Genomic DNA, 17054 nt, shown 5'->3' with positions numbered 1-17054 from the left:
CTTATTTCTTTTTATATTTTTCAAATATTAAATTTTAACATATCTAATTTTCAAAGTGCCTCAAAAACATGTTTTCCATTAAAAAAAAAAATTATTTTGCAATGACCTGGCAAAGTTTTAGACCCAGCCTAATAATCTGGCTTATTTCTTTTTATATTTTTCAAATATTAAATTTTAACATATCTAATTTTCAAAGTGCCTCAAAAACATTTTTAGAATGCAAAAATTAATTTTTTTGTTAAATTCAAGGGCAGTCTCAGCCCCGCCACCCCTTAGCCAGTTCTGCATTTCTATACTTAGATACCATTAAAAAAGCGTTGTACATAATTTTCATTGTGCCTCAAATACCTGCTCAAAAATGCTTACCAGCTCTTCTACTATTAGACTAAATAGAAAAAAAATTAGGAATAACTCCGATGTATTTCGTTTGCCAGACAACAAGTATGTATAACAACTTTCGGGGGTTTAGAATGTATTAATATTTCAGCTGGAAATATTTTACTTTATTTCAGATTTGAAGACTATTTTCGTCTCAATAAAGCTGCCTTCAGATATGTTTTGGAAACAATTCAGGCGCATATGAGAAACGAAATCAGGACAACAGCGATTTCAAAAACCATAAAATTGGCAGCAACGTTGCGGTTTTTGGGGCAAGTTTCCTATCAACTAAGTGTGGGAAACGATTTCCATCTTGGACTTTCCCAGCCATCCGTTAGTGCTGTACTTGCTGAAACACTCGACGTTTTGGAATCCGTTATATGTCCTCTTTAGATAAAATTTCACATGACAGAGGCTGAATACACAGAATGCAAGGAGTATTTTTTCGAAAAAACTGGCTTTCCAGGAGTCATTGGCTGCGTCGATGGAACTCATATAAAAATTTTGCCTCCTAGAAAACAAGACCAGCATCTATACTACAATAGAAAGGGATTTTTTTAGATTAAATGCCATGATTGTAAGAACAGATAAACTTTTAACCGGCTAAATAATAATTTTTTAACAAACAATTTAACAGATTTGTGATCATAAGTTGCGAATAAGGTATATGGATGCTAGGCATGCGGGTTTGGGCCATGATTCCCTAATATGGAACATTAGCCATGCTAGAAGAATTCTGCGAGAACGATACGATGCTGGAGAGCGTAAATTCTGGCTTTTAGGTAAAAACCAATTACACACAATTTAAATCATGTAAAGGTTATATAAACTTTTTTTTATATTTGTAGGCGATGCGGGCTATCCTCTAGAACAATTTATTATGACACCGTATCGAAGCACAACAGAAGGAAGTCCCGAGGCTATTTACAATACCAAGCACGCCAAAGCTAGAAATATAATTGAATGTACAATTGGCGTACTAAAAAGCCATTTTCGCTGTTTGCTAGCTGCACGTCAACTTCACTATACGCCATCTAAAGCCACGCAAATTCCTAATGAATGTGCAGCACTTCACAACATATGCATTGATTTTAGTTCTCGCTCTGCAAACGAGGACGTACACAGTCAAGAGCAGAACTTAGAGAATTTTGAAAATATTGATGATGGAGAAAATATCGCGAATATGGAAGCATCACAAATTAGAGAGCAAATCAAAACCAGCTTTGTGAAGTTTCAGACTGAAAATTTCAGTTCATTTTTTATTGTGTACATATATGCATTAAATTCAGTCGTCTTAATAACTAATATCACGAAACAAAAATAATTCAGTTCTTTAGAAATAAAAAGTAATTCAGGTACTTAAAATAAAATATGTACATCAAACAAACGGAAAAAATTAATTTTCTTAAAAATAAAATATGTATGTACATAAAAATCAGTCTTCTTCTTTTTTTTCTAAATTCTTTAGTTTAGTTTTCGCTATTTTAATTTTTATGGCTTTTAAAACCATATTCATTTTATGAAGTTCTACTTTGCTACATTCTTTTTTCTTCAGCATCTTTAGCTTTTCCTCCTCAATCGCGAGCATTTCTTTTTGGTACCGTGCTGTATCTCGTAAAGGGTGCTTAATTGAATTTAGCCTGTTCGTGGCATCGGTAAGGACCCTTGCATGCTACTGTGTTTCTCTAAAAGATCGTCTCTGCCCTTTTTTTTGGATTTGCGTACCCTAGTAGCAGCGGGAGTTTGGGATCTGCTTCTTCCGACCGCTGAAGTACTCGGGCCATCTTCGGAAGGAAAATCCGGTAGATGCAGTTGAACATCTGAAATTATTTGCGGATCATCCTCGACAACACAATTTACGTAAGCTTCTATAGTTTGCTCAACCTGCACACCTTGTACAATCCCTTCCGGGATCAGCTGCTTGTCGAATTGCAGCAAGTTGGCCACTGCCTCTTCCAACGGACTTAGCGTAAATTGTTTATTCATGCCACCACCTGTTGCATTGCTTTCTTCCCTATTTTTCACCAGTTTTTTCTTCACTTTAAATTTTAAATATTGCCATACCTGCAGAGTATATTTTGATTAAAAACTATGCTCTATTAATTTAATTACTTTAATTACTTTTTGCCAACCGTCGCTGTCTCTTAAAGGTGGTCCCATAGAATTTAATTTTATGCTGATAGCTTCCCACTGTTGTTTAAAATTTGCTGGTGCCATACCACTTTGGAACTCTTTTGCTAGGCAAGGATTTTTTTCTAGCTCAGCTATAAGGACCTCGAATTGTTGCACACTCGTTAGTTTCATTTTGAATATCTAAAAAAACAATGCATATTACATGCTTGTGTATTTAAATAATTAAGAAAGAAATGTTTTACTTTTTTTTTTTTTTTGGGTTCAAGTTCTATGGCCGCCAGGATCAATTGAATCTCTAATAGGCCAGGTTGTATTGCAAATGTGTTGTGATTCCATTAGTGTTGTGGATTCCAGGTTTGCGTTTTAGTTTTAAGGTTCCAGGTTATATTCGATTCGTGTGAGGTTTTGTAGTCTATTACAAAAAGTTTTACTTTTACAAATACTTATATTATACATTTTTTCAATAAAAAAAAAATATTTTGCTGTGGCCCAACCTAATATTCTGGCTTATTTCTTTTTATATTTTTCAAATATTAAATTTTAACATATTTAATTTTCAAAGTGCCTCAAGAATATTTTTTCCAATTAAAAAATAAAAAAATATTTTGCAATTACCTGGCAAAGTTTTAGACCCAACCTAATAATCTGGCTTATTTCTTTTTATATCTTTCAGCTATTAAATTTTAACATATTTAATTTTCAAAGTGCCTCAAGAATATTTTTTCCAATTTAAAAATAAAAAAATATTTTGCAATTACCTGGCAAAGTTTTAGACCCAACCTAATAATCTGGCTTATTTCTTTTTATATTTTTCAGATATAAAATTTTAACATATTTAATTTCCAAAGTGCCTCAGGAATATTTTTTCAATTAAGAAAAAATTATTTCGCAATGACCTGGCAAAGTTTTAGACCCAGCCTAATAATCTGGCTTATTTCTTTTTATATTTTTCAAATATTAAATTTTAACATATCTAATTTTCAAAGTGCCTCAAAAACATGTTTTCCATTAAAAAAAAAAATTATTTTGCAATGACCTGGCAAAGTTTTAGACCCAGCCTAATAATCTGGCTTATTTCTTTTTATATTTTTCAAATATTAAATTTTAACATATCTAATTTTCAAAGTGCCTCAAAAACATTTTTAGAATGCAAAAATTAATTTTTTTGTTAAATTCAAGGGCAGTCTCAGCCCCGCCACCCCTTAGCCAGTTCTGCATTTCTATACTTAGATACCATTAAAAAAGCGTTGTACATAATTTTCATTGTGCCTCAAATACCTGCTCAAAAATGCTTACCAGCTCTTCTACTATTAGACTAAATAGAAAAAAAATTAGGAATAACTCCGATGTATTTCGTTTGCCAGACAACAAGTATGTATAACAACTTTCGGGGGTTTAGAATGTATTAATATTTCAGCTGGAAATATTTTACTTTATTTCAGATTTGAAGACTATTTTCGTCTCAATAAAGCTGCCTTCAGATATGTTTTGGAAACAATTCAGGCGCATATGAGAAACGAAATCAGGACAACAGCGATTTCAAAAACCATAAAATTGGCAGCAACGTTGCGGTTTTTGGGGCAAGTTTCCTATCAACTAAGTGTGGGAAACGATTTCCATCTTGGACTTTCCCAGCCATCCGTTAGTGCTGTACTTGCTGAAACACTCGACGTTTTGGAATCCGTTATATGTCCTCTTTAGATAAAATTTCACATGACAGAGGCTGAATACACAGAATGCAAGGAGTATTTTTTCGAAAAAACTGGCTTTCCAGGAGTCATTGGCTGCGTCGATGGAACTCATATAAAAATTTTGCCTCCTAGAAAACAAGACCAGCATCTATACTACAATAGAAAGGGATTTTTTTAGATTAAATGCCATGATTGTAAGAACAGATAAACTTTTAACCGGCTAAATAATAATTTTTTAACAAACAATTTAACAGATTTGTGATCATAAGTTGCGAATAAGGTATATGGATGCTAGGCATGCGGGTTTGGGCCATGATTCCCTAATATGGAACATTAGCCATGCTAGAAGAATTCTGCGAGAACGATACGATGCTGGAGAGCGTAAATTCTGGCTTTTAGGTAAAAACCAATTACACACAATTTAAATCATGTAAAGGTTATATAAACTTTTTTTTATATTTGTAGGCGATGCGGGCTATCCTCTAGAACAATTTATTATGACACCGTATCGAAGCACAACAGAAGGAAGTCCCGAGGCTATTTACAATACCAAGCACGCCAAAGCTAGAAATATAATTGAATGTACAATTGGCGTACTAAAAAGCCGTTTTCGCTGTTTGCTAGCTGCACGTCAACTTCACTATACGCCATCTAAAGCCACGCAAATTCCTAATGAATGTGCAGCACTTCACAACATATGCATTGATTTTAGTTCTCGCTCTGCAAACGAGGACGTACACAGTCAAGAGCAGAACTTAGAGAATTTTGAAAATATTGATGATGGAGAAAATATCGCGAATATGGAAGCATCACAAATTAGAGAGCAAATCAAAACCAGCTTTGTGAAGTTTCAGACTGAAAATTTCAGTTCATTTTTTATTGTGTACATATATGCATTAAATTCAGTCGTCTTAATAACTAATATCACGAAACAAAAATAATTCAGTTCTTTAGAAATAAAAAGTAATTCAGGTACTTAAAATAAAATATGTACATCAAACAAACGGAAAAAATTAATTTTCTTAAAAATAAAATATGTATGTACATAAAAATCAGTCTTCTTCTTTTTTTTCTAAATTCTTTAGTTTAGTTTTCGCTATTTTAATTTTTATGGCTTTTAAAACCATATTCATTTTATGAAGTTCTACTTTGCTACATTCTTTTTTCTTCAGCATCTTTAGCTTTTCCTCCTCAATCGCGAGCATTTCTTTTTGGTACCGTGCTGTATCTCGTAAAGGGTGCTTAATTGAATTTAGCCTGTTCGTGGCATCGGTAAGGACCCTTGCATGCTACTGTGTTTCTCTAAAAGATCGTCTCTGCCCTTTTTTTTGGATTTGCGTACCCTAGTAGCAGCGGGAGTTTGGGATCTGCTTCTTCCGACCGCTGAAGTACTCGGGCCATCTTCGGAAGGAAAATCCGGTAGATGCAGTTGAACATCTGAAATTATTTGCGGATCATCCTCGACAACACAATTTACGTAAGCTTCTATAGTTTGCTCAACCTGCACACCTTGTACAATCCCTTCCGGGATCAGCTGCTTGTCGAATTGCAGCAAGTTGGCCACTGCCTCTTCCAACGGACTTAGCGTAAATTGTTTATTCATGCCACCACCTGTTGCATTGCTTTCTTCCCTATTTTTCACCAGTTTTTTCTTCACTTTAAATTTTAAATATTGCCATACCTGCAGAGTATATTTTGATTAAAAACTATGCTCTATTAATTTAATTACTTTAATTACTTTTTGCCAACCGTCGCTGTCTCTTAAAGGTGGTCCCATAGAATTTAATTTTATGCTGATAGCTTCCCACTGTTGTTTAAAATTTGCTGGTGCCATACCACTTTGGAACTCTTTTGCTAGGCAAGGATTTTTTTCTAGCTCAGCTATAAGGACCTCGAATTGTTGCACACTCGTTAGTTTCATTTTGAATATCTAAAAAAACAATGCATATTACATGCTTGTGTATTTAAATAATTAAGAAAGAAATGTTTTACTTTTTTTTTTTTTTTGGGTTCAAGTTCTATGGCCGCCAGGATCAATTGAATCTCTAATAGGCCAGGTTGTATTGCAAATGTGTTGTGATTCCATTAGTGTTGTGGATTCCAGGTTTGCGTTTTAGTTTTAAGGTTCCAGGTTATATTCGATTCGTGTGAGGTTTTGTAGTCTATTACAAAAAGTTTTTGTATGTACAAATGTGTTGAATGAAACGAAATGACATTTGGTCAATTGACGTTTGTTTAGCGAGCGCATTTCATATGACATGTTGAAGTCATAATGACCGAGTAACCGTCGTGCATTGGTTTATGCTTGGTGGATGGCATACAGGATTACAAACAAAATTTTGTTGTATCCTTTATACAAAAAATTATAACATACATATACGGTACAAAACATGTTATTACATGAAATTTATTAAGCATTGATAGCTAGTCAAGTTAATTAAAATTTAAAAGTGGCTTTTTGGAAAAAATATATGAGCTCAGTGATTTTGGCTAAATTGTTATCACATAGAATATCTTTAAAATTATGATGATTTTTAAAAAGATTGAAGGTGTCACGGGTGTTGCTGAGAAGTCTACATACGAAAGTTTGATGAATGTAGTCATCAATATGGCCGCATCTACATCTTTCGGATCTGTTGGCGCCAATTTTAAATAAATAGGACTTGTCATATGTGTGACCTGCCAAGATTGTGTTTAGTCTCTTCAGTTCCGTTGTCGGAAATTTTAATTTCCTGAACCAGCAGTGATTCTTCCTAGTTCTATGTATGTCTGCATATAAATTTGGATGTTCAATTGAAAATTCCAAAAATTCGTTGTACCAAGTGTCGTATATTTCATTTCGAATGAGTCTAAGACCCTCTTGTATGGTAAGTTTAACATCTTTGAAGATGTCAGTTTCGGTTGCTTTCTTGGCAATTGTAAGGGGTCTCTCATTTCCTGGAATACCCATATGACTGGGTGTCCAGATTATGTGTACTTGATTGAAATTGTGATTTTGAATAGTACGAAAAATATTTTGAGCTATATAGTTGTTGGTTCGACGGTCTTTTAAAATGTGACAAACCGCTAGACTATCTGTGAAGATAGCTATAGTTTCACTTTCGTTTGTAATGGCCAAATTAATGGCTTCCTCTATGGCTAATATTTCACCAAAGGCAGAAGAGGATTTGAAGGGCAAACAAAAAGAGTGTTCGCTGTTGGTGTTTAAATAAAAGATACCACAACCAGTTTTGTTTTCGCCAAGAGAAGCATCTGTAAATATAATGTCGAATGCTAAATTTTTGTAATTGTCAATTATTTCATGATAGTTTGCAACAGCATATTCATTTGTCATATTGGTTTTTTTTAAGTTTAAAATTTTGTCTCGGATGATGATCTTGGGGTAAGGGAAAGAAAAATCCACCGTACCAAGACTGTCGAAAATCCATTTGAATTGGTTGTAAATTGTTGTGTAATTAGTGTTTAAATGAGAATACTCGGTTATAGAAGATCTTATTGGATCATTTGTAGTGAATATCGTAACCATTTCTTTTGCCATAAGCCACTTACATCTTCCTTGGGGTGGAAGTTCGTTTGCGATAGCATAAAGTAGAGGTACCGGCGTAGACTGAGTGAGACCTAAAGCTCTACGTAAGAATTTGTTTTGCAGTGATCGAACTTTGTTGTGTGAAGATTGAGCAGCATTTACACAGGTTGTGCTACAGTACTCAATTTTGGACCTTACTAAGGACTTATATAAATTTAAACCAGTTTGCGGATGAAGTCCTGATTTGATATTTGTTAGACATTTGAATAAGTTGATATTGGATTTTGATTTTTCCATGACGTTTGAGAAAGGTTCCTTCGCACTAAGGGATGAATTTATGTACCGCCCTAAGACTTTAATATTACGGACTTGAGCTATATTGATGCCATTTACTTCAACTCTCAATTCTTTCTTACTGCTTTGGTTGATGTACATGGCTTTAGTTTTGTTTGGATTGAAACTGAGGTTAAGTAGATTGCATTTTTCCATTAGAATGTCTAATTTTGATTGAAGATTGAAATTTGCTTCAATGAAATTGTTTCCTGATGAGATTATAAACAAATCATCAGCAAATTGGTAAATATGTGTGTTGTCATCACTGAGATTGTGTAAGGAGGCTGTATATAAATTAAATAGAAGAGGCGACAGACAGCTGCCTTGAGGAAGGCCATTAAAAACTTCAGCTTCGTCATTACCTAGCCTTAATTTCCTATATGATAAGAAATTACAAATCCATTCTATGTATGCTTCATTGATTTGCATGTCCAAGAGAATGTTTTTAAGAATATGTATATTTACACAGTTGTAAGCGTTACTGAAATCGACTGTACATAGAATGGAGTGAGCTTTATTACTTTTCAGGACTTTAAGTTGATGCAATATGTGATTTACACATGAGGTTGCCGATCTATTTTTCCTATAGGCAAACGTTGATAAAGGTAACTTGTTGTGTTTTTCTAAGAAGTTATATATTCTGTCTTTAATGCATGTATTTAATAATTTGAGAGGGACAGATATTAATGAGATAGGTCTAAAATTTTCGAAATTATTTAGGTCTTTCTCCTTTTTTGGGACTGGAACAATTTTTATTGTTCTCCAGCTGTCTGGTATTTTATTGGACAGGAAAATGTCATTTAGTGCTGCTCGGAAATTATTTAAGGTAACATCAGGGAGTGACTTTATCATGCTGTAGGAAATTTTATCCGCTCCAGTAGCTGTGTCCTTTTTCTTTTTCTTAAGAGCATTTTGCAGATCTTCGTATTTTATGATTAAGTTTGGGTCTGTGTCTGTGGCAATGTTAATTTCTAGTCTGGTAGATATTTGATGAACTTGATTTTGTAACATGGTCAGGAAATTTAAGTTATTATCACTGTTCCATGCATTTTTACTATTGGAACTATAATCCCCCCTGATGGCTTTAACGAACTTCCACCCATTTTTATCAATACCGGAGTTCAGTTCTTTAATTTTATTATCAAAATTGGCTTTTTTGGCTCGCTTTATTTCTTTTTTCCAACGTTTCCTCGCTTCTGTTAGAGCATGATAGTTTTCGGGATTTGGATATCGTTTGGCTTTTTTGAAAGCAACAATGAGAAACCTATAAAATTTTTCAGTATTGTCATCCCACGAGCTTTTTAGTACTTTTGAATCACTTTTTGTGACAGTAGCATTATTAATTTCTTCCTGCAATTTGTTTTCAAACATTTCTAAATTTGATTCGCATTCAAGATTGCTTAAGTTTTTTAATAACTTTTTTTTGGACAAAAAGGTGGTAATGTTTGTTTTGATGTTGTTTATGTCAATAGTTATAGGATAGTGGTGACTACCCCCAATTCTGATTTTATCCACTGACCATTTAAAAGGGGCATTGAAATTGGAAAAAGCGAGATCAAGTACAGATCCACCTGGTGATCTGATATCTTTTTGGAACGTGTAGTCTCCATTATTAAGTATTTGGAAAGTAGATTCCTGAATCAAATTGAAGAGATGCTTTCCTTTGCTGGAGCTTAATGTGTCACCCCAGTTGCTATGCCTAGCATTAAAATCTCCAATGAATAGAGTATTTGGAAGCGAGTCAAGAAAATTTAGAGTTCTTTGGATTTCAATGCTGAATTCGGAGGTATTTACGCTGGGTGGAAGGTATGCTGTGCATACAGTTAGGTTTGGTTTAAGATTTGTTGTTTGTATAACTAAAATGTCAAAGTTGGTAGCAAAATTTATTTTTTTGAATTTTATGGTATTTTTGAGGGCTATTGCGACACCCCCATAACCATCTTCTCTATATTTTTTGATTAAATTGAATCCTATAAGTTTTCTATGAGTACTAACTCTAGTTAAAAAAATTTCATTAAAGCAAGCTATATCAAAGTTGTATTTAGATAAATAAAATTCAATGGCATCTAAATTTGCCTTAAATGATTGGCAGTTTAGTTGTAAAATTAACATTAAGGTTTTTTGGAATGTGACAAGGCATTAATTTTTTCCTCGTCCAATTTTATCATTAGTCTGTCATATTTGGATTTAACTTGGAAAAAACATTCCAAGACTTCCTTGTTATTAATTTGGAGGGATATTGTTTGGGTGACTTTCATGAGATCAGTCATGACTTTTTCAAATTCTTTTACAATACCTTTTTGGTATTCATCGGTTTCAAATGCAGGTTTAGTTGATAGTTTCTTTTCTCGTTTTTCAGCAGATTTTGGAGTTATTTGTCTCCTGACAGCTATTTCATCACCTTTGCTGGCTATTTCGCTATATAACTTTCTTGTTAAGCGTTTGTTTACTACTACTTCCCTGTCATGAAAATCATCAGAATTGTGTGGAATTGTTGGAAAATGTGTTTCCTCATCCAGATCAAATATGTCGAACCTGTTTTTGGTAGGGAAATACGTATTTAAAACTCCCTTCCTGCTGAGACTCTTGACTGTCTTGATACGGTTTATTGTAATTTCCCTCTCCCACATTGCACATTTGTTTTTTTCTTTGGCACTGTGGCCAGTTTTACCGCATAGAATGCAATTGTTACTTTGGCAATTTGCGTTTTTGCATTCATTACTGCCGCAGTTTATGCATCTTTCCTTGGCTTTGCATCCTAACATGGTGTGGCCAATACGACCACATTTTGAACATTGCCGTAAGGGCGGGATGTAGTAATCTACATCAAGTTTAGTATATTCGAAGAAAATTGATGTTGGCAGTTCTCTTCCAGTAAACCCAATTTTTATTGAATTTAATGGAGTTTGTTCACCAGTTGTGGGATCTTTTCTGATAAATCTGCGTACAGACACTATTGGTACACTCGACTCAGCTTCTTTTAAAATATCTTGTTCCGAGTAGCATGTGGGAACACCTCTAACTACCCCATATATTTCTAAGGCTGTTCTGGGAACAAATTGCCTTAATCCTCTTTTGGCTAGGCGTTCGTCCATTATGAAGGAGTTTGCCGAATAGGTATTCTTGAAAATTACTTTATAGAGCGTTCTTCCTAAGGCCTTGACATGATCAATGTCACGAAAACGTAAGTCTTTTATTTGGCTACATAAAGTAAGCCCAGTTGTAAATTTTTCGTTTTTTAAGCTGGGGAATTGGGAGCTATCTACTAATACAAAAATTTCACCAGTAAATCTGGGAGGATATAAAATTTTTATTGAGTCATGGTTGTTGTTTTTTGGTACATCACTGTGCTGTTGTGTGTTGGCAACACTGCTTTCTGCAGTAGTTTTGTCATTTGTTGTGTCCGTTGTTTTTTGTGTTAATGTTTCGTTTGTCTTTGTTCCTGTAGCTAACGGAGTCTGAGAAGACGCAACAGAATCCCCGTTACCTACATTTTTTTCTTTTATTCTGACGATGCCGTTATTCGACATTTCAAAGAATCTCGTGACATTTTCATCGTTTAAAATTTTAGGCTTTTTTGTAGGCCCACGTTCACCATCTTTACTTAAAGACGATGAAGATGCCATTTTGGTGTTTCTTTTTCGTGTCCCAACGGACAATCTATCTTTAAATTTACCCAGGAGTGAGCTTTGGAGCTGCACTCTAGGGTTGAAATTTATTAATCTTTTCTAGAATTTAACAATTTAGCCACTTCACTTACCCAGAGTTTTTATTATGCTTGTCAGCGTTTAAAAATTGTCCTTTTGGTTTGTAGCACTAACGCGCAGTTTATTTATAAAACATATTAAAGCACTTTCGTGCATATAAACGCACTACATACGTTTTCAAGACTTTATTTTATTTATTTTGTTTCGATTTGCGACACATAAAACAATTGCGAATACAAAAACAATAAAATTTATCACTTAGTGTGCAAAGAAGAACTGTAATTCACAATTTACAAGTTTCACTTTAAAATTTAGTTAAACCATCCACACTCGCTAAAGGTTGCACTCGGAATGAATGTTTTACTTACAAATTTTCCTTCTGTCGTCAGTAAAAACAGCGTCGACGAAAATGGCGTCCTGTGATGGCGAGAACGACAGCAAATTTGCTTAGCCAATACCAAAAATGTGTCGATAGTCGTCAATAGTTATCGAAAACGACAATGGCAATACCGAATTTAACACGTCGTCGTGAGTCGTCGTCGTTTAGTGACGACAACGACAATGGCAATAAGGGTGATTTTGATTGAAAAATTCATAATTTCGCCTTTTGACATGGAATTACCCCCAAACCTTTCATTTGCACCAAGAAAAAAATATATCGTTGCAATCAGCATAAAAATCTCTATAAAGTCCGATTTTTAATTTTTTTTTGACAAATGTATGTATTCTGCACTTGCTCCAATTAAAGCCGCATTCTTTTCTAAGACGGCCCATACATGACACAAAAGCCATGCGCAAATATAAAACGAGGGAATTTGTGCAAATGAAAAATTTGACATACACGGCTCAAAAACACTGCGCAATATTCATTTTTAATGTAGCGCAACAAATGAAACATGTGTTTTAATTGTATAAAAAAGGCACTAATTGTATAAAAAAAACACTATTTATTTTTCAAAGTGCTGGCAATTCACAGTATAAGTCGAAAAACTCGCACCAGAAGCGTTTATTTTGCATTGTATTTATAATTTTTATATTTTAGTTGCAAGACCAGCTCAACTCATTGCAGCACTGTGCAATATTCATTTTTCAACCAGCGCAACAAATGAAACATGTGTTCTAATTGTATAAAAAATTATTATGTATTATTGAATTTGTGTGAATTCCTGTTACAAGCTAGAGATGGTCCTTACGCCTTCGATATTAACATTTTTAAGCAATAATTACTGATGTTATATTATCAGGAACCACAGCTAAACTGTGTAAGATTCACCACACACGAAGAAAAAAGCATGTGCAATATTTGCAGACATGCGTAAATATCAAAATCGTTTTGATTTTAGCGCAGTTCTCTGCGCAAATAGCGCAACCAGTACACACACCGGCAAATCCTTGTGCAAATTGCTAATTGGCACAAGGATACTTGAGCCGTGTAATTGGCGTATAAGCGAGTGCGAGAAGAACGCCAAACTCTGTTAAAATTTCCCTGCATGTATGTATTTAACAACACTGGTAACATTTCAGCTGTCAAAATCATCTGTTGTTTATTATTGACGTTTTCTTTGTTATTTATATTACTGTAATGTCCGATAATGAGGATGATTTTATATGCGAAGACGACGAATTTTAGTAAATAATGAGTGATTCTCAACGTTTGGTAATAGCAGAATGTGAAAGCACATCACAGGGGCCACCCATAGTGGCAATGGACATAGATGAGGTAGAGGTTGTTTGGGAAGATGCTGATGACAAGGAATTCGAAAAGCTGCTGTGGTCTATTGACGATGATACATTATTCCAGCCGCTTCGCTTGACCAATCATGGTACAGATGCTGGAAAGACGGTTTTTGTAACATGGAATGATGAATATTTGCTTAAATTTGTATTCAAAGAGCGTGACGTACAAAGAAAAACAATTTGACCAAATTGCGAACGATATATTCATACTAGAAATGAATGCTTTGTTACTTATGCGAAGCGGTCAGGTTTATTATTTTAGTTCGGTAAAATCAATACATGCAGTTGACTGGCTAAATGATGCTGGAGGTGGCGTACGTTGTATGGCTCCTGCACCGAATGTAGGATTTAGCTGTATACGTTACGTAGCAAGTGAAAAGGCACGGTAATAGTGCAGTTTACGGTACCCACCGAAATTTGGGCCAACATTTTCGAGTGAGGTATCAAAAGACGCGTATTCGCGTCCAGATTAAGAATCCGAAAGCGGAAGTTAACTTTTTTTACCCGTTCAAAAGATATTAACGAAAAACCGAAAAAATACCCACGGGTCCCTCCGAAGCCGGGGGTGAAATCCATAGTATTTTTGCGCAGAACACCTTTCTGCATTGGCGGCCTTCGGCCGCGCTTATAAAAAATAACCCTGGGCTACGCCATGCCAAGTCCGGGTGTGTGGTATAACCGTGGCTACCGCCATACAGGAGCACAGTATAGTCATTACGTATATGCACCAGGTAGGCGTTGCTTGTATTTTACAGATGAAGAGCAGGTGGCGCAATTGCATTTCAGCTACGATAACCAAATGGAAACTTGTTTAGTTCAAGAAACGTACAAAGCCATACCTGGGATTGTGGCATGTACTTGGGTTGAAACACAGCAACATTTAATATGTATGAGTTGCAACAATATATTTTATAAAATTAATTTTGAAAATCCTCCCAGTTTTCACCAGCCCTTAACGCATTCGTCAAGTGTATTTTAAAGTTATCTTGCTGTTAAACTAATGGGTTATGAATCAAAAATTATAAGCAGAAAATAAAACTAAATAACATTATATAAACTGTAATAAATGCAGTTCCATATAATTATTTAAATAAGAGATTAAAATTAGTTAGCAACTACGTAAGTATATGTGGATTAGAGGTTTACGGAGTAGCTCCTTGCGGAGGGATTGTCCCTCATTCACTTACTCCAGAGAGGCTTCGAACATAACCCCGGTCTTTGGAAGTGCAGCGTCTGCTGAAAAGGAATAGATACATAAAATGGTCACACTTTTGTCTGTATATTTCGGCGCAGTTTGTGGCTCCTTGGCGGTCACGCACAAAGGCGACTTACCGTTGCTATTATGGTTCTTTTAATACGCCTCTAGTTGCACAGGTAGCCTCCAGTTTTTTCGGCTGTTTTTAGGAGCTACAATTCCCGATGTGCGAACAGTAGCAATCCCGACCACCAGTCGCTAACCCCAGCGGGTTAGGGGGTCAGAATATTCCCGCGATAGGTATGCCTGTCGTAAGAGGCGACTAAAATATCAGATTCAAGGGGATGTGTAGCGCAACCCTTCAGGTTGCCAGCGCAATATATAGCTTCTCCAAACCCAATTGTCAACCTCACCTCTCCGCGGCGAATCCTGTTTCACTAACAGACGAGGCTCTGGCGACCCCAAGCTCCTCATGGAATTTGGGGGTGGGAAGGGAGGGGATGGCATGAAGGTTTAATGTGGCCGCATAAATCGTTCCCGAGATGGTCGGGCTAGCACCTTAATGGTGCTGTGGTACCGGAGCGTACCGGATCTGTATCCGGCAAAGGACCATTACATCGATAACACTCCCCAAAGCCTTCGGGGAGCAACCTTATCGCTACAACAACAACAACAATCACACCTCCTGATCCTCACACCATATGACAGCACGGAAGCTATAGGACTACGACTTCGAACTCATAATTAAGATTAATAAACATCAAACATTTTAATAATGAACTAACACCTGCGAACAGAAAAATAGCAGTCTCAATTTTTAATAAATTTCGTCAATTAAATACTTTTTTTTATTTCCGATACTACGCGAAAAAACTTCCCTGATTTTTTTTAACTGAAGCTATGAAAAACAATATCGAAAGCGTTTTCGAAAAACGCAAAAATTTACCGAAATTTTGAACTTCTTATTTATGGTTCTGTGCATTTTTGGAGTATACAATTTTGTAGCAAAATCAATTTTACTATAACAAAGCACATGCATGCTATAGGTCTCTAAAAATTCTCGTTGATTTTTGAGGTTTTTTGAAGGGTGTTTGAGATTTTCTTCTATACAAATTGTGGAACAGTTTTTTTATGAAAGAAAATCAGAAAGACTTTTCGGTAAAAAAAATACTCAAAAATCAATGCAAAATAAAAATAAAACGTGTACTTTGTTATACTAAAATTGACAAAACTGTATACTCAAAAAAGTTCTAAGAACCCCAAATAAAAAGTTCAAATTTAGGTAACATTTTCTCAAATTTTTGAAAACGTTTTTGAGATGGGTTTGCAAAGTTCATAGAAGCTTTTCTTCAAATATCGGAAATAAAAAAAAAGTATTTAATTGACGAAATTTGTTGAAAATTGACGCTGCTATTTTTCTCTTCACAGGTTTATGTTTATCGCAAGTATTAAAAATTTGATTCAACTTTTTTGAAAGTAAAACTAAGCTTAAGAAAAAGGTATTCAGTCCAACAAATTTATTTAAAACATATCATTAGATTTAGTAATTTTTTTCCACATAAAGAATATTATATATGAGGCGCCTAGATGCAAAACCAGATTTTTTTAAATAATATTTAAATTGCGACAATATTGCATCGCCTAGCAACATTCTAAAAACCCGTATTGAAAATTCATAACAATTTTCATTCATAACAAATTTAAATTTTTTTTTGTGCTTTTCTAAGTTTTACATATCATTCAAGCAATAATTCTGCAACCCTTAGGAGGAGTATTGAATCGTTTCAAATCTAATTCCGACAGCAATCGTATCACGACATCCCTTATTATATATGCACATGAAATTGCAACTTAAATTAATACAGTTGATATAAAGAAAAGTAAGTACTTTAATAATAAATAAACTATCTTAATTGGTTTTTGTTTTCCAATTGAAATATTTTCCTGTGCAAGCACATTTTCGATTTGATTATGTATACTATCGATTCATTCATATACTGTGAGTATTTGAGCCGTAGACGCAATGGCAGATATTTTGATTCTTTTTGAAGTGTAACATTTGTAAACAGTTGGGTTTTTCTGCTGTCACCATCACCACTAGAGAGCTATTGAAGAGACGCTCCGAGTCACGGCATACCTGGGATTGTGGCATGTACTTGGGTTGAAACACAGCAACATTTAATATGTATGAGTTGCAACAATATATTTTATAAAATTAATTTTGAAAATCCTCCCAGTTTTCACCAGCCCTTAACGCATTCGTCAAGTGTATTTTAAAGTTATCTTGCTGTTAAACTAATGGGTTATGAATCAAAAATTATAAGCAGAAAATAAAACTAAATAACATTATATAA

General features: G+C 34.7%; 2 pseudogenes; both read left to right on the top strand.

The window, feature by feature from the left end:
• The first annotated feature begins 358 nt into the window (after positions 1 to 358).
• Positions 359 to 1702, top strand: LOC137236260 (putative nuclease HARBI1; annotated as a pseudogene).
• Positions 1703 to 3799: 2097 nt separating this feature from the next.
• LOC137236259 (putative nuclease HARBI1) lies at positions 3800 to 5143 on the top strand (annotated as a pseudogene).
• The last annotated feature ends 11911 nt before the right edge of the window (positions 5144 to 17054 follow it).

The sequence above is a fragment of the Eurosta solidaginis genome, unplaced genomic scaffold (assembly GCF_040869045.1).
Source record: "Eurosta solidaginis isolate ZX-2024a unplaced genomic scaffold, ASM4086904v1 ctg00001395.1, whole genome shotgun sequence".
Taxonomy (NCBI): domain Eukaryota; kingdom Metazoa; phylum Arthropoda; class Insecta; order Diptera; family Tephritidae; genus Eurosta; species Eurosta solidaginis.
This window is presented reverse-complemented; position numbering and strand designations above follow the sequence as displayed.